This window comes from Fundulus heteroclitus, chromosome 17 (assembly GCF_011125445.2).
Source record: "Fundulus heteroclitus isolate FHET01 chromosome 17, MU-UCD_Fhet_4.1, whole genome shotgun sequence".
In the NCBI taxonomy this organism is placed as follows: domain Eukaryota; kingdom Metazoa; phylum Chordata; class Actinopteri; order Cyprinodontiformes; family Fundulidae; genus Fundulus; species Fundulus heteroclitus.
Window position 1 is genome coordinate 19,077,267 of NC_046377.1, and position 18,610 is coordinate 19,095,876.

Consider the following 18,610-nt stretch of genomic DNA (forward strand, 5'->3'; position numbering starts at 1 on the left):
ATTCATATAACGACAACAACTGGACTTGTAACGTCACAATTTTCCCTGATCTGTAAAAATACAAAATGCATCCGCCTGTATGGGCGCATAAAGCAGGACCTGGCGACACGCGTGCAGCGGGAAAACCACAATGAATGCGGCCTGATGAAAATGAAACTTGATTAATTCCATCACAACACAAGCTCACGCTATTATTGTATCAAGATATGTGCGGAGGAAACGCACGTGGGTTGCACAGCTCCAATTACCGGTGATGAATGCTTTCAGCCGCTAACTGTTTCTGCAGTTGGGGATTCAGACATGTTTTCGCGGTAAGGTTATGTAGTCCTAACCGCTGGTTGCCACGACAAGCCTTTACCGCCGCTGCTGCAATGCTCCCGGGGAGTGATAAAGGTCAGGAAGTGAGGATCGCCTCAGGTAGCTATTCTTGGCCTTAGCTTGGGGCCATCCACATTCTCTAATTGTCCAAGTCAACATGTGACAATGGCTTAGAAACAGCAGTCCTTCACCCGTGCTGCACACGGTGGAAGAGACGAGTTCATATATTGACATTTACAACCTAATTAAAAGCAAGAAAGGAAATGACCTCTGTGGGGTCAGGTTCTCACTACACACGGGTAGTTTGATGCATATCGAGCTGAGCGCCACAAAGATGGAGGACCTGCTCGTTCCAATTTCTGCTTGAATTTGCAGCTGATATCAGAGAAAGGCAAATAAACACACCGTAGATGTACTGGAACCAGAACATCGATGGGAAATACATATTTGCACAACAGGGTGGTGTTTGTTCAGCAGCCCGCACTGAGGGACCCAGGGCCGAGCGGGCCGCTGTCACATTGAACTCATCAAACACAGGCGTGCCTTTTAGCAAAGTGTTTCAGTTTCGCTGGCAAACAGTGGACATAAGCTGTGCCGTTTCACAGTGAAGGACTTTTTAAAGGATGAACATGTTTTGCACGTCTCATTTGTCATTTTCTCCCCCTGACATTGGGCTGGCTACTCCATTTTTTTTTCTTTTTTTTTTTTTTTTTTTTGCAAAAACATTCCAAAGACAGATTACACATCTTGTAGAGTTGATGTCTACATAGGGTTTTATTTATTGTTAAACATGTGTATGATTTATGAATTACTTGTTATTTCGGCAAATGGTCATTTGTCACCACTGCCTGCTACCAGATCTGCCTTAAAGATGGAACATCCTTAAGAGTGAATGTTAAAGGGTAAAAAGATTCTAACGCTACTATCAGAAAAAATATCATTTTTTTATTCTTAACCTCTGTTAAAAGAGAAAAAGAAACAATGGCCCTTTAAATACATTACATTGCAAATAATGCTTGATCTTTTCCACCTGTTATCACTTTACAACCATGAGTGTATTCAGTTGAGATGTTGTGTGATAGCCTGACACAAAGCAGTGATTATACGATCATAAGTGATTTTCAAATGTATTTTTTTGTTTGTTTTTTTTACAAATATAATCTGTAAAGTAAGGCGTGTTTTTGTGCCCATATTTTTTCTGATCCTGAATTAAATCTAGGCAAACCTACCAGGATATTGCTTCCCACCTAAACGGACACGCTGGGTAAGGAGAAGATTTATCAGAGAAGCGCACAAGAGGCCCATGGCAACCCTTTGATACCAACAATGTTTTTTCCACACTGTGCCGAGGACGCCGCTACATTTCATAATCTTTATTTATTCAAATGCCCTTTGTGTCCTTCCTTGCAAAGCCCTTCGTCGCACAATGCATTCAGCCCGACCGTAACCGCATGTGCAAATATTGCACTTGTTGCGATAAGCTGTTGCGGGTCCTCCTCTTGTGGCAATCTGAACGCTCGGCGAAAGAAAAGTAATTTCCAATAAAGCGGTCACCTGATTTATCGTCGCTCTTTTATTCTCTCCATTCGCCATTATGAAAATTCATTTACTACCCGTCTTTTCAAGTGCAGCCCCATTTCTGTGACCAGTGCGTTTGTTTTGTGTGTGTCTTTAATAATTTGCAGCCAAGTTTTCCCATCTTATTTTCATGGGTAATTGGCTTCGCAACCCATGGAATCAGGGACCTGCAGGCATCGCGGGTGGAAAGGCAACACAGGGATGGAAGAAACTGCAATCACTGAAGCATGTCAAACCTTTTACCCTCTCTCCTTCATTCAGTGACTGCATCTGATTTATTTATTAATTTCCGTGCTTTCCCTCCCTTGGACAATGCACCATAATCTCCCCAACCATCTCTGTTTTTTTGTTTTTTTTTCGTTTTGTTCTCCTTTGGTTGTGCAGTCGCTTTCCTCCATCACTCTTGTCGTTCCTTAATTTTTCTCCTCGTTCTAACGCCCAACTCAGCCTGAGAGTGCACCCATATCTCCATTACACCTCTGGAGGGAAAAAAAAGCCTGCGCAATTTCCTGCAAGATTATAGTTATGGATTCACTCAATATCAATCAGAGTAAACGTGGGTCTCGAAATGGCCCTACCCTACTGGGGAAAATAACCTAAAAAGTTTTGGAGTAGTGGTCGAAAAGTCCCACCACAAACGACAGTTTGTTGTTTTCCTTAAAAAACACATTTTTCAGTTAAATTAAATGTGGATGATTAAAAACGGACTCCATAGCACGACTGACAGCCTGCCTGATACAGAAGATCGCATCCTTTTCTCATTCGGAGAATATTTTCACTCGCTGCTAGGGAAACGGGTCACATTCCTCTGACCTCGGGACATTATTACCCTGTAATCATGTGTTGCTCTGCATGACTACATTTGTTATTTCCCTTTGACAACCTAATGTTAGAAGAAAGCAATTTTACCTGATGGATGATCATAGGACCAGGGGAGGCTATATCAGCTTCATGCCTCACCGCTGAATTATGCACAACCAAATCCCAGAGACGCCCGGATCGACTGGCCCCGCAATACCTGCCTTCTCAAATAAACTACCACTTTGCGGGCTTCACACGCCGCGTATAATTGCCAGAGCTGCGAGGACTCCTCTGCTTGTCAGATGGTACATGAGGCCGATTCATTACCGTAGCATTTACTTGTCCTCTTAAATCAAATAGGCTGTCAGTCCTTATCACAGCGCTATGAAAAATTGGCGACTTATTTTTCGAGCCGCATCGGCCTGAATGACTGATTTATAGGTTTCAGGCCAGTCGTGATCGCAGAAATCAATCGGCGCGGCTCCTCGGGCCCACACTCTGTCTGTTGGCGGCAGCAGGGATAACGTGTCAAAGTGGGCCTCCTCAATCTTGTCACTTTAATTGCGATCAATCCTGCTTCCCCACCAACCGAATGCCTCTGAATATCAGCCCCTCGCCCTCGCTGCATCTCTCCCTCTCTCTCTCTCTTTCTTCACACAGGAGCTGAACATTTTGATCAATATTTGACTGTAGGCCCCAAACACATCTACGGAGGCTCCAACAACACAAGAAGCGGGGAAGAATTAAACGCTTCACAGTTTACTCAAGACAACAACAAACTCTACAGGAGCGGGGAAAGCAAGAGAATGTATGCCTTTACAAAAGTGAACAGACAATTAAAACTTTTTTTTCCCACATCACAACCACACACATCACGGCAGTAAGTCAAATTTGATTTAACATAACAAGAGAGAGGTTTAGGTAATTGTGACGTTGAAGGCACATGATGCACCACTTTCAGATTTTTTAATTGTAAGAAAAAAACAAAAAAACAACCACGTCGTCTTTTCTATCTACTTCTAGAGTAGGAACTATTTTATTTTGATCTCTGATATTAAATCTCAGGAAAAATACATTCTGTGTCTGTTGATATTGGTAACAGTCTAAAAACATTTGAAGTTGTTGTTTTTAGGGGGCACTGTCCCGTTCATTAAATCAGAATCACAACTGAACCTTCTAAAGAGTTAATGCCAGATTTCAACAAAGTTACTGCTAAACAACAACCGGATTTAGTGGTGTGTTGTTGTTTTTTTTCTTTTTGTATTTAAACACATTTTCCCATCTTGTAGAGGCTCTGCACTAGCCTCGTGAGACCATCCTGATCTCGCGAGCTTTCAAGGTTTCACTCGCAGATCAGTCTGGCTACTTTCCGTTAAAGAAAATTTGGAGCCGTTCACCAAACGAACGTCCAATCTGCGTTGGCTTTGAGGCGGGTTGAGTTGTGACGCAACGAGAAGATCGACAGTTCAGTCTAAAGAACATGGCGGCTTCAGCTGATGAAACTAGCGTTAGCATGGCTATCGAGCAAGTTTTATCGGCAAGATTTATCAGTATTTCTTTGCTGAGCTAACGAGCCTTTACCTGCAGCAGCAAGAGTAGCTTGGCTTGTGGTTGTGTTTTCGTTGTCACTCGTAACAGAGCGACGACGAAGCATGTTGACGAGTACGTCATATGCTTTGTTGATCTGATTGGTTTATTTGGCCCGTCTATCACCAATATAGGCCAATCAGCTAACCAGTATTTTTGCCCCTTCCCAAAATTACTTCAACGGAAAGTTTCCAGATGGATATGCGGAGCAAATCCATCTGGCGGAGTCAGGTAAGCTTTGCACACAAGTGTGGGGAATTCTCAATGCATGACCCATCGTAAACTTTGCACGTTGAATTCTGGTGCTCTGCGTAGAAAACTACAGCATTAACTGCCTTGCAGAATTACGCAATGCACATTTGTCAATCCTGTGAGTGTGCTCAAGTCTTGGTTGCTGCAGAAGGCTGCTGTTTGGTGAAATGGAGCATATTTATTGGCTACCAGATCAAGAATGGGTGTGCAGTGAACCTATTCTGATGCATCTCTGCGTCTCTTCTGTTATCTTGAGTACTTGGCCCCATGATAGCTTCTGACTGCCCCCCCCCACCCCTCACATGCAGGACCTGCATTATTCTTTGCCAGGGAGTTTAGCTTGCTTTTGACACTAAACTGACCAGAGAGTATGTTGGCTTGTCATTTAAAAATGGTAAAAACTAGATAGGTAAATATCTTTTCACCCAGACCCCATAACATATTCACAAGTGACATTTGACTCTAATGCAAATGAGACACAGATATGCAGTCAGGAAGATAGAGAGAGAGAGAGAGAGAGAAAAAAAAACACTCTCATTGCACATCTACATAAAATCTCAGTTCAAAGAGCAGCAGCAGCGTTTGAGATATGACTCTGGACAGCATCAGTATGATGAAGAGGCAGCGCTCTTGACAGTGTTGTTGGTGGAGCGGCATCAAACGGGGGGGGTGTGAGTGCGCTGTGCGTACGTGAAGATGTCACATCTGCTGATAAAGTCCACGCGCGACACCGTCCTCCCAGTGAGATGCGAGCTTGTTCATATCAAGTGTCGGCCCATAGCTATACATAGTGTTCCTTTTGGTCCGCGGAGTTTGTCCGGTGCAGCTGGGTGACATCTGATCTGATGGCTTTGGAGCAGCTGAACCTGACGCGCGGTGTCAGGAACACGTCCACGTCACGTCAGATGTTTAAAAAACGCTAAATGACGCAGGTCGGCCTTTTTAAGGGCATCACAATGATCTAACATTGACATTAACGCAACATGCTGATTGCACAAAGGGGGAAAAAAAAGGATGAACTGAAAGCAGCCAAAGGGAGCGTCACATGACCAGAGATGCTCTTTGCATATTCCCGTCTAGCTTTCAAAGGGGATGCTTTTCCTTATGTTATGTAGAAAGGTGTGCAGAGGTTGGAAAAGTAACAAAACCCAAAAACAGAAGGGAGTTTTATCCCCCTCACACAGATTTAAATACACCTGAGGAGCCTAAAATAGCTTCCTTGTTTTCTGGACTTTTTCCACTTTCGCTTGCTAACATCAGCAAGTAACACTTTTGAAATGTTTCCCCTCTGGATATGTTTGGCTCTTCCTAAAATAAGCAGAAGCAGATCTCCGAACCATCAACAGACTAATTAAAGCAAAACTTTGGGAGAGGCCCCGGTCGACCTCCAGAGGGAAGTGAACAAAATGTTCTGCAGTCATTTACATTATTACAGTATGTTGTGTCGGGATCATTAAAGCTTTAAGAGTCACGCTAACAGAGCTCAGGATGAAATTCGGAACCTAAAAACATGTCATGTCTAGGATTAACAGCGAGTTTGTTTTTTTTCTACATTTATCATGTTTTGTGCAAGAAAGTTACCAATTAAAAAGAACATACTGCAAAAAGGGAACAAAAATAAGTAAAATGTTAGTTGAAATTTGTGTATTTGTTCTTGATTTTAACAAGTAAATAAGATTGTCTGACAACACAATCATTTTTTTGACCTAAAATAAGATGATTAGATATACTGTGCTTGAAATAGGATGAAGGAGATGAGTTGTTCAAATTTTAAGTGCAATGATCTTATTCCATTGGCAGATCATTTAAATTTGCCTGCTCAAATCAAGGACAAATATATTAATTTCAAGAAAAGATTACTTACATTTAGTTCCCTTATTGCATCTCTTCAAAATATATTTCCAGAAACTGAAAGAGCATTCTCCAGATCTCGTTGCAGCTTTATAAGCCCAGCATGCCTGAGCTTAAGGTTACAAACTGGTGGCCACACCTTCGGCATTTTCTGGTAGAGGACAAAATTCATGGTTTCGTCAACTCAAGCAAGTCATCCAGGTCATGAAGCAGCGAAGCAAAAGTTCCACTTTAATCTCCCAGAAACAGAATATTTTCCCAGTTATTGTGTGGATCATCAAAAATGGTTTTGGGAAATGTGAGACTGCCCTTTATGTTCCTTTGTGTTTGTTTTTATTTTTTTTGCTTGGGATGCCATTTTGACCCAATGTCTTTCTTCTTGTTTAACCAGAAACACTGACCTTAAATGGAGCGAGTGAGGTCAGCAGTGCTGTAGACTTATTTTTTGGGACTTTCTGGAGGAGTTGACAAATGCACTCCAGGACTAACTTTGTTATGCTGGACTCTCCATCTAATGATAATTGCTCTGACTGTGGTTCATTAAAGTCCCAAAGCCGTATGGATGTCATTGACTTTGTTACTAATCTGTTAGATTTCTTTAGATCGCCTCATGGTATAATTTTCTTTGGGTAGAGGGTTAGCCTGCATCATGTTGTCGTACAGGCTGTATTTATGAAATTCCTTCAGGTTTGACAGTAATGAGGCAAGTCAGATTGAATATAGCTGTATTAAAAATATGGTTAATCTGCAGGACTTTTGTTTTCATTACCTTTTTATTTTAAGTACCTTGTGATAATATTCCATGTAAGCTGGTGCAAACAAAACTGGATTTAAATTATGTATTAGCCTCTGTGTCCTGTATTTGATTCATTCTTTAAATTTTGATAATCTTGGTATTTTTAGTTACTTTGTTCTGAGTTATTACTGCTTTTGATATTTACTGTGTTTATTAGTTTTGGTTCCGGTCATGCTATGTTTAGATGCCATTCTCCTGTGTTTTCTTACCATTGTGTCCAATTCCTTTAGCCTCTCGGCTGCTATTCCTCCTACTTATCAGACTCACTGATATAGGGTATGCCATATTAATATAGTTTTAGCATTTATATGTTTGTAGTGGAGTAGTGAATAATGCTTCATTGAACCTTAGACTTAAATCACAGGGAAACACCCGTGTGTATTAAAAATCCTATCAGTCTCGTTAAATAAAACATCTCATTTCATCAGTATCCAATCTTTAAGAATTCTATCTAAGGAGAAAGTTCCCTTAATAATGGAGCCTAAGTGGCACACATTACAAAATGAATCAGAGGAATTATGACAATATAGTCTCAGAATGTTATAGTACCACTTCAATATTGTATCTATTCACATAAAGAAAAAAATCCATATGGGTCACACTCATGATTAATTAGACAATGAAGATGAAATCTAACTCCTTAATAGAAATGACAAAAGTGTTGGAGAATGAATGGTCAGATTTCTCTCATGGATAGATTTAACATTATCCAAACCTTTCTCTCTCTGTCTGTCTGTCTCGCTGAATAAACTGATGGTTTTTGCTCATAAGCTGGATTTCTAAATGCCTCACCTATTTTCAGGGAAGCCCTGAAAAGGAAACTAAAAAAAAAAAAAATAAATCACCGGAGCAAGGCCGTCATTGTCTGACAGGTCCAGCATAAAATAAATTGATTTCACACCTTACTCTTAGCTTTTTGTCACCTTTCATTGAACCGGACCGGCCCCCGTGACCTGAGGTTCTGAACATCACGCTCCTCGGCTGGAGAATATCTGCACATTTGATCCAGCTGGCTGGATTTTCTCTCTCTTTACGGCGGTACTAGCTGTTTTTCATCTTGGCACGGGTTTTGTTTCCTCCGTTTGGACTTCGGAACTGAATTGTTAGCCATGTAACAATAAATGAAATAAAATAAAATCATCCTGAAAGCCTGAAGAATGTTAAGAGGAATAATATAATGCAATGGAATTGTGGATCAAACTTATTTGTCAACTTGACTGTTAGGATTTCTCGGTAGGGTGTGTCCAGAACTGTCCAACTGGCTCTCCACATCCTTCCTTCCACACAAACACCAAAAGGAAATGTGCTTTCTTGGTGGACAGGCTATTTCAAAACATGTGGATAGGAGCATCAGTGTCTGGAGCCAGTATATTCCTTCTAGGTCTCACACACGACCAAATATTCTTGCAAGAATAAAATGTTATTTAATCAAACTTTTATCATAATTGATTCGTACTCGTCTCATTGCAGTCAGACAATCTCAAGCATCTGTGGACACAGGTCATTTAGTTCAGTGTATTGCCAAATTACACCTTTTTTTAACAGTGTCATTCAGCGGTCAGAAAAATAAAGTGTTTCCATCTGCGTATGCGTGCAATTACGTCGGTCTTTTTGTGTTCCTCTTGGATTCAGGCTTTGCAAATAAACTGACAATCAAGAGTAGTTTGTTTGCTTTGCCAAGGGTCCGTTTTATATTTTTTGCAGTGTGTTACACAACAAATGCAAAAGACCGACAATCTATCCGACTTTTCCAAACATTGACTGTTGGGTCGGTGTATAAGAGCTCTAAAGTCGCAAAAAAATGAGATGTTCAGCTGCTCAATGATAGACAGACAGACAGACAATGACTAAAACCTAAACCTGTTAACCAAAGACTGACATCGCATTCTTACAGCAAGCTTTTCTTCTGTTTATGCATATAGAATACGTTAGGATTTTCAACTCACTTTTACACCTGATGATAAGGAGCTCAGTCGCATCTACTGATCAGGGGGAACTCTCGTAAAAGCTTTTAAGCGCTATAATGATGTCACACATACATGCTGCAATAATGACTCTGGGAAACCATCCAAGGGCTAAGTGCACAAAAACGCAGGATTGGGAAAAAAAAAAAAAAGTACTAAAAAAAAACATCCATGACACTTGATGTGTCAAGTTTACGCACATTATTGAGATTCATTTTGGGAGTTCAGCCATTGTAGCAAAGATTATTCCTCATAATCTTCCAAGATTCCACATAATATTGTCACTTTAGACAAATATTTAGTGAAATAAGAGCCTAATTGAGAAAGGATTCATTTAGAAATTAAAGATGAGGTTGAGCGTATCTCTTAAGGGTCTTGACTTTGGTCTGAGTGTCGTGAGTAAACACTCTGTTGCTGTGAAGAAGTGTTTGTACTTACAGAGAGCGTTAAGCAGTCCGCAGGGCCTTCATGTGCTTCGCTGGCATATTCAGAGAGCCTGCACTGAGGGTAGCACCAAAGAGACGTTTCTCCGACAGAAGCAAACGATGGGCGTATCTGGCTCCAGCCGCATGGTTAATAGCCATGGCCGCTGTGAGGAAGAGATAAAGCAGCATGAGCAATGGACACATGGAATTTAGTGCTACCTTTATCAGCTCTTACTGAGATTCAGATGAAAAGGTTGATACCACTCTTTTTATCTACCTTCTGAATAATAAACAGCCTGCCGATGGTTAGCTCGGCTTACTATAAACACAATGAATGAGGACATGGACTAAAGTCAGACAATTTTGAGAGGGCAAATAATGGGAATTGTATCGCCTGTCTCACAGATGATTAGAAAAATTACTTTCATTTAAGAACCGTGGAACACAGCTGTGCAAACACTGAATAGGTAATTACCGTTAATTACATTTTCCGAAACGTTCCAGCATGGTTGAGAATAGTTGCATGTGAGTAGGTAGACTCAAGGTAAAAGGAAATGATTCTACAGTGATGGGCAATTAGTCAAAATATAAAGAGGAGCTGGCTTTTTACCAAACAAGAGAAGGATCTATTTTTATTTCAAATAACAAAGTTGGAATCAATGTAGCGACTGTCACACTTGGATGGGACATGTTTCCCTAAACGTTCTTACTTTCACCAAGGCCCGGCACAGAAGGGCCTCACCGTGGCTTTAAAATGAGCTGACAATGCTTCATGCCGCAGATAATGTTCCAGAGATTCTTAAAACTTGTGATGTTCATGAATCAAGAACCTGTTTCATTGCTTGGTTGTACATTTCAAATAGTTATTCTTAAAGGAATTATGTTGTTCTGCTAGTTGAGAACTAAGTGACCTTAACAAATGACCTTTAATTGATTTGATTTCCTTTAATAAGAACTATAAACATTTAATATACACTTGTCATTTTAGTCTTTGTTGATGACAAGTCTAGACCTTGACAAAGAAGAGGCTTTCAGCTGGAGATATTTCATCTAATGTTTCTGAAACTTAAATAACAGGACTTTAAAAAACTTTTTTTTTGTCTTCACAGTTATCTAAAACAGATGTAGCTACGTGATTTCCAAACTTTTGCCCTGGTCAGGCGATCATGATCTCAGGACAACTTCTGTGACAGAAAATCTTCCCGCAAATAAACAACCGACACCATTAGGGAGATTATACCTGACAAATCCATCAACCATAATACACCTGAGGAAACTCAGGTCATTCAAAAAGTTTTTATTTTATTATATTAGCCATCCAGTTTGAAATCTGGAAAGAAATCACAAATATATCCAGAGATTATACCATCAAACCCCTGGTGTTCCCAACTCAGAGTGACTTCTCTGGGTAGACAGATGGCTGTTAGAGCCAAGGCTGACAATCTCTTCAGAAAAAAGTTCACAACACCACTGCTCAATGAGAGGTCAAGAAATACATATCAGCAAAGTTATTCATAAGAAATAGTATAACCAGCATGCACAGACTCATCATATAGACATATTGCAAATATCAACAGTAAAAAGTCTCCAAAACAAGTAATCTTCTTGACCCAATCAAAGTATTGAGGCCCAGGGTTGGGCTGTCTGGTACTGTGCTAGATTGGCTAACATTTTATTTGGAAGAATGGGATTAAGTTGTGTTATTAGGACATTATAATTCTAAGCAAACACAAATCATGTGGAGTTCCTCGAGGGTCTATTTTTGAGTAACCTTTATTCAAGTTTTCTTGATTCTCCCTGGCCTAGACTATGGAGTAACGGAAGATCTCTTAAAATATGTGTGCAGATAACACAGAACTTTATATGTCTGTGTCCCACATGACCAGTGACAATATCCATCCATCCATCCATCCATCCTACATACCCGTTTGGTATAGCGGGTTTTGGGGGGCTGGTGCACCCACACCTAAGGGATAATCAGGGAATACAATGGATCTTCCATAATATCTATGCACTGATAATGTCCTACAGATGTAATGTTAAAGCTTTGACCTGTGGCCAAGGTTTACTGTAAGTGCACATCATGTATGATGAGAAACAGAAACCCTGACCTTTCCAGAAGAAGAGCTAACAGGCAACGTGGATGTGTTAGAGCTAATTCCAATCATTTGGAAGAGCTAAAGTAACTCTATCAGACAAATCTCCTCAGGTCATTTAAAAGCACCCACCGGCAAACAGATACAGTATACAATGAGCAACAACAAAGCTTTCCCTCTGCCTTTGAGTGGAGGCTGAGAAATAACCTGTGCCAAAGCAGAGGAGGGAGAGACAGGAGCAGGTGATAATGGAATAAATCCTCAACCCTAAGGCCACACAGCGTTGCACTGCACTAAGCCGGCCTGTGCTGGCGAAGAGATCTGCTGTCACGATAACAACTTCTCATGACATGATGCTCTGTGTAGCCACATGAGCTGTTGGCTCTTCACACAGTGGAACTCTCTGCTGAGTCCAGGCATAGGCCAGGGAAACAGAACAACAGAAAAACCGTGCCTCGGTAGTATTAATTGTATTGTAGAACGTGATCGCCAGCTCTGCTTCTGGAAGTGGAAGATTCAGGCAAAGCTGGAGGGTTTAAACGTGCTCAGGCTTTGAGGAACATCCCTTTAGTCTCACACAGTCAGACCGTACGCTGTCCAAATGATTTCCCCGCGGAGAAAATTTGCCTAATGATCTTTGTCTCTGATGGACTAATTCATTTATTATGCCAGAGCTGCCAGTCTGATCAGACACTGTACAAACTTAAGTTTACTTCAGAGTTCCAATCACGTAGGCGGAGGGTGTAGAAGCTCCCAGCAATTCATTCGAAAGATGACGAAAATTATTCATTAAGTTCTTAGATACGATAAGCGCTTAAAATATCTAATAGGTAGCTTTGGATTTAAGTCTACTTAGGCAACCGACTGCTAATTCCCTCATGACCAAATGTGGCTGCATGTGTTCAGCCAGACAGGACATTTACTCCTAATTCTCATAGATACACTTCAGAATGATTGGCTGCTGGGTAGCACGGCCTGAGATGAGGATCTTCTATGCTGTGAGCAGCGGATTTGCTGCGGATGTAATGTGTATGTGTGATGTTAAAGGGAGGGGGGGGGGGGTGAAAACGGATCAAGTTTAGAAAAAAAATCAGCTCTCGAATGGCACAGGCTGACCCAAGCGTCTGTCTTTATCTGCACTCTATCACCTAAATCTCCCACGAGGAGGGCCTCTGGGGAGGGGAAGTCTTATTTAATAAAGCGGGCAGCCTTAACTGTAGACTGTCATCGCTAAGGAGCAATAAACGTTTGTTGGGAACCATTCTCACAAAAACTTCCTCAAGGTGCCTTGTACCTGAAACCTTTCAGACGCGATAGAGAGAGAGAAACCGAGTGCAGGCCATGCCTCATTTACTCTCTTGTGTTTGACGCATAAACAAAACAGAACACCTGCTTGGTCCGGCGCTACACTGATATGACACAAACAGGAATGTTCTTTTTGTCATTTTTGGTTAAAACGTGACGCATCTTGTTTGTTCAAACGATGGCACATTAAAAAAATGTTTTATATCAGGTCGTTCTTTAAATGATAATGTTGAGATTGACCATTCAGTTTTCTTCAAAACTAATGGAACAAAGAAAATGACTTCATAGGCTGTTTATAGAATTCTATAAAGATAATACATAATGACACTTATAGTTTATATATATATATATATATATATATATATATATATATATATATATATATATATATATATATATATATATATATATATATATAACACTTGTTAAGAACTGTTAATATGCTGGCTGGCATTAAGTGTCATTATCCGATGTGCAACAAGTCCTGTAGAGACATAGAGGGATGGCATCTTCATCAGGGAGGAAGAGGCCATACATCTGTGGCATAAAAAGGCAGATTATAGTTTGAACAAAAATCTTAATATTTAAAAACATGTCTATGACAATAACGACAATATTTACATGTGGAAGAATAAAGGCGTTTTAACTGTGAAACATAGGGGTGGTAGCATCATAATTTGGAGGTATTGTACTGCAGGGGAGACTGGTGAACTTTACGAAACAGATGACAACATGAGGAAAGAGGATTTTGTTAGAAATATTGAAGACATCACTCAAAAATGTTAGCTCTTGGGTGCAAATGGGTCTTCCAAATTGAAAATTGAAAAGTATAACTGGCATATTGAGGTGTGGGAGAAAAATGGGCCAGTCTGCAGCAAATGACATCACTGTAGTCAAGAAAAGAGAAAAGTGCTGCTATGATTTTTTTTTTCGAAACAGAAGGCTGTACTTAGTTTTAAAAGGAAATCCTCATCCTTATGTATCCGTTTAGACAAGAAGGAGTCCATTTTTCACCAAGACAGAAACAAAAACATTTGCAGTCTGATAATCTTCAAACTCCTTTGTTATCAAAGGGAAGAATATCTAGGTTTTAATCATAAAGTTTAGAATGTTTTGAACAACGTCCACCAAATTTTGGATTCGCTTCAAACCAGCTTTAATATAGAGATGTATTTTTCCAAGAGGGTTAAATTAAGACTTTTTGTACAGGTGAAAAAAAAGTCGTCTGTACTATGATAGAGATTAGCACAACCACACAAAGGTTGACTTAGCTATTATTTAATGATGGTGCAATATTTCTAAAAACTGTAAGAAGAACAAGCCCGATGACAGAACCCCCGAAGACTCAGAGATTGAGGAAAAGTGGTGAAATGAATTTTGTTTCCAGAGATTTACATCTAAAGCTGCCGTACAACTGAGAAGACAAAATAGTTTTTGATAAAACTGAAAAGAGTTGCAAATCTCTGCAATAATTATACCTGCATTAATCCGGTGAGACGGTGACATCCCTAAAGCTATAATCACCAGGCTCCAACCACTACCTAATTATGTTGTTTGATTTGGACATATTTATTAATTTTCTGTTCTTGTTTGAATCTTTTTTAATATTTTTTTTTCACTCAATAATTGCTCTCTTCTACAATTTAAGAGATAAACCCAAAGCAAACATGAAAGCTGAAAAGTCTCCTTTGTTTTAATGCCATCCTCTTTCAAACCCAGTTCATTTAAAGTGCCGTCAAATTAAAAAAAAATGGCCTTCTAGTTCCATTAGTTTTTGAGAGGACTGAATACCATTATCATAATTTAGATACGCTTAGAAACTGTAAAAAAATTTAAGTTTCTGTTTTACAGGAAAGACTGTTTCTGCTTTATAAGTTCAGAAATGATGTGCTTTTGTCTTTCTCTCATCAGTTGAAATATTCTGTACAAATAAACATTAATGTTTCAGGGCTTGTCATGAACAATAGTCACCACTAAACTTGTATTTTTTTTAATGTTCAGATGTTTGTATTGTCAGCATTGCAATAATTGTAAGATCATAATGAATAATGGAAATCTGGTTGATCTGCAGTGCTTTGCAGATGTATTCACAACTCTTGGACCGTTTAGGGTTTTTTTCACATCACAACGAAAAACTTCAATACATTATATCATAATTTGGCACATTCTACTTTGCCAAAAAGGTCAGGCTCAGTCAAAATTGTTGGAGAGCATCTGTGAAAATTGTATCTAAATGGAAATTAAATTGTTTTTAGGTGTGGTCTTTGACTAGGCCAAGTTAAAATTTGAATGTGCTTTGATTCAAACTCGACATCCAGTGTCCTGCAGCTTTTAGATGCGTCTCTGGTCCAACACACCTGAATCAAATGATCATCAGAGTCCTGCTGATGATCTGAATATTTGACTCGGGTGTGTTAGACCAGGGAGACATCTAAAAGCTGCAGCAAACCGGACCGCAAGAACCGGAATTTAACATCCCTGATCTAAACCATCCCACTAAAGCTCTGGCTGTGTTATGAGTTGTCCTCAAGAAAGCTAAACCTCCAAACTTCTGCAGTTTCTAACAGATCTTCTTCCTGCATGCCCCTAAATCCAGCCCAGGTCAACCTGATCTGTACTAATGGAATTCAAATGGCAGAGCATCCTACCACATTTTTTTTTTCACTGTGGGGATTTACTGCTCATGGCAAAAAGTAGTGTTAATTTTCCTCCACACAGTATTTATCACATAGGCCTGAAAGTAACATTTTATTTTGATCTTACTTCTTGCCACTTTTCTAAAAAAAAAAAAAGAAAAAAGAAAAAAGAAAGATGCACAGCCTTCTCCCCTGAAGTGTGGATCTATTCACCAATTTAAGAGTCACCATGGGCCTCTTAGGTTCTTCAAAGATTAATCTCTTCCTTGTGGGCTTGTCAGTTTAGATGGAGGGCCATGTCCTGTTGGGTTTGCAGGTGCACCATATTCTTTTCATTCTGGGCTTGAACAGAGGTCTGTGAGGGCTTCAAAGTTTGACATTTTATTTTATAAACTAATCCTGCTGTAAATGTCTTAACAACTTTCTCCCGGACCTGTTTGGTGTCTTCCTTGGTCATCATGATGCTGTTGGTTCATTAATGCTCTCAAATGAAAAACAGCTGCATTTATCCTGAGATAAAATTACACACAGATGGATATTTTCACCGATCGAGCGACTTCTGAAGGGAGATGCATGAACAAAACATTTTTTTTTCAGGGGTCTGAGAGTAGAGGGGACAAAACACATATGCAGAGACATGTTTCAGTTTTTGATTTTAAAACTGTAAAACACTGTAAAACAATTTTTTCTTTACACTTTGTGTTGCAAATCATACGTTTGTGTTTGCAAAGCGTATAGTTGTAGAGTGAGTTGGCTTGAAATATTTGTGTTATTCCAAAAGCCTTTAATTGGTTTTCAAAACAGCTAAATATTAAATAGATAGCTGGAACAAAATGATTAATATACTGTATTATTAATTTCATCCATTTAGCAATAGCAGTCAAATTCTTGGCTGCATGTGTGTGAAACTAACATTCAGCCATACTTTTTCAGTGAAAACGTCTCACTTTGGGTCAGCATACAAATCTAACATAAGTCCATTAAGTAGAGAAGTGAACAGCAGGACGCAGCATGCAGGTACTGGAAAATGAGGAAAGGTGCTAGCCATATTTGAAATGCTCAGTGACGAATCCAGTCCTATCACTTTTTCCCATATCACAACTTCACCTCAGAATACCTTTCTGTGAAACTGCTGCTTTGTGTCTCGTGACTTCTGCATCTCTCAAGGATCTCCCGAAGAGCGCGCTTCTACCGTCTAATAACAAAAACGTGTTCGCACCGCTATGAACTGTCGAAAGCGCTTTGGAGGGAGCTCATCGGGAGCATGGGCAATAACGCGGGCCTGCCGGTGTTTCCGTTTTTAAAACTCCAAAGGGAACGCCTGTAATGCAGTTTCCTAGTACATCGTGTCTCTGGACTGGAACTGTTTTTGGGCCCCCGCCCCTCAAGTGTGGGCCGCTTCTTTATTGCAACATCAGCATTACGCCGAGAGGCGGGAGGGGTTGCTTATACAACTCTGAACCTGGTCATAGATCTCAGTGGACATCTCTTCTGGCTTTTCATTATCCGCTCCCAGCAAACATCCCAGCAGGGGGACATGTGTCTGGATAAAAAAAAAAAAATTCTCGATTATGTAACTGTCTGAAAGGCTGCCTATGTGAGAGTCGACGCATCAATGCTCCGCTGCCTCTGCATCTCTTTAGACTAACTGAGACTTTTGGTTCAGATATAGGTGATGGAGCTATAGACACGATCTTCTAGCGTGTGTTTTGCTCTAAAAAGGAAATCTCAATACTAACACAGGCATGGACAAGTGCCAAAATGCATTAGATCCTCATCATGACTGCCACTATTTTCAGTGGCGTGCTTTGCTAGGTTACCTACATGTTTTTAGAGATGGCAGTTCCCTGCAGACCCTCAAATACTCTGAGCAACGCACAAATAATTTCACAAACGCAAATGAATGAGAGAGAGAGAGAGAGAGAGATTAGTGGATCTGTTTAACCTCGGGTCAGAGCAACAAGGAATTACACAAGCATTTGTTTAGCCGTACACACTGTTGCCTGTCTTCATCTTGTCCTTTACCCCGGCAGTATCGTACAGTGTGTCCTGACAGCTGGTGACTCACAGCTTACAAGAGTAATTATTCTGCTCTAAAGGAAAGGGAATTTTGATAAACTGTTTGAAGGTTTTTGTCCTTGCACTACACACGTGACAGTTTCGTTTTGTGTTTGAAATTTGTTGTTGCTCCACGCCCAGTTCCTTGGGTTAAGATCCCTTGAAACCTTGTCACATGAAATCCCCCAAAAGGCCATAAACATTTGTGGACGCAAAATGAGAAGACCAACGGACAGGTGTGTGTGATTGGGAAGGAAAAACGAGTTGCCACTGATCCTCTGATTTAGATTTTGACTGGGCCATTGGATCTACTTTGATCTAAACCCTGATACTCTGGCTGCAGGACACGGTGGCTGTCATGCAGGAAGGTCAACCTCAACCCCAGTCCTATGTCTTCTGCAGGCTCTAGCAGTATTCCTTCAAGGATTTTCTTGAACTTAGCTTCGTCCATCCTCCTCTCACCTCTTTTCCCACAGCATGATTCGGCCACCACCATGTTTTTACTCTGTGGATGTTTGTGTTCATGATGATGTGAGGGGGTTAAGGGTATCAGGGGTATTGGGGGGTGGTGGTCTTAGTGGTTAGAGAGCAGGGCACTTGCATCCCAGAGAGGCTGAAAGGTTCTGGGTTTGAATCTGACAGACTGCCATTCCGGGTCCCTGAGCAAGACCCTCAGCCCCAGGATGCTCCCCAGGCACCGCACCGTGGCAGCCCACTGCTCGGCCTAAATGCAGACGACGGATTTCATTGGAATATATGTTGCATTGACACCAAAGATTACAGTTAACATGTACATTTCTTTGAGATTTTTACCTGTAAATGATTGTAAAATCTATTATTCTTTCTAAAACTTAACATTTAACTTAAATTCCCAGTAAAATACATTAAAAGGTGTGTTTGCAATATGAAAGAAACGGCAAAAGTTAATTGACTGTGACTAGTT

The 18,610-nt window shown here is 40.3% G+C and overlaps 1 protein-coding gene across 1 annotated transcript in view; it reads right to left on the minus strand.

Moving 5' to 3' along the window:
- Nucleotides 1-18,610, minus strand: part of chrm2a (cholinergic receptor, muscarinic 2a) — a 112,071-nt gene that overhangs the window by 54,712 nt on the left and 38,749 nt on the right. Inside the window, exon 2 of the mRNA XM_021312659.2 lies at nucleotides 9,586-9,736. The gene's annotated coding sequence lies outside the window, so the exon portion shown is untranslated. The remainder of the gene's footprint in view (nucleotides 1-9,585; nucleotides 9,737-18,610) is intronic.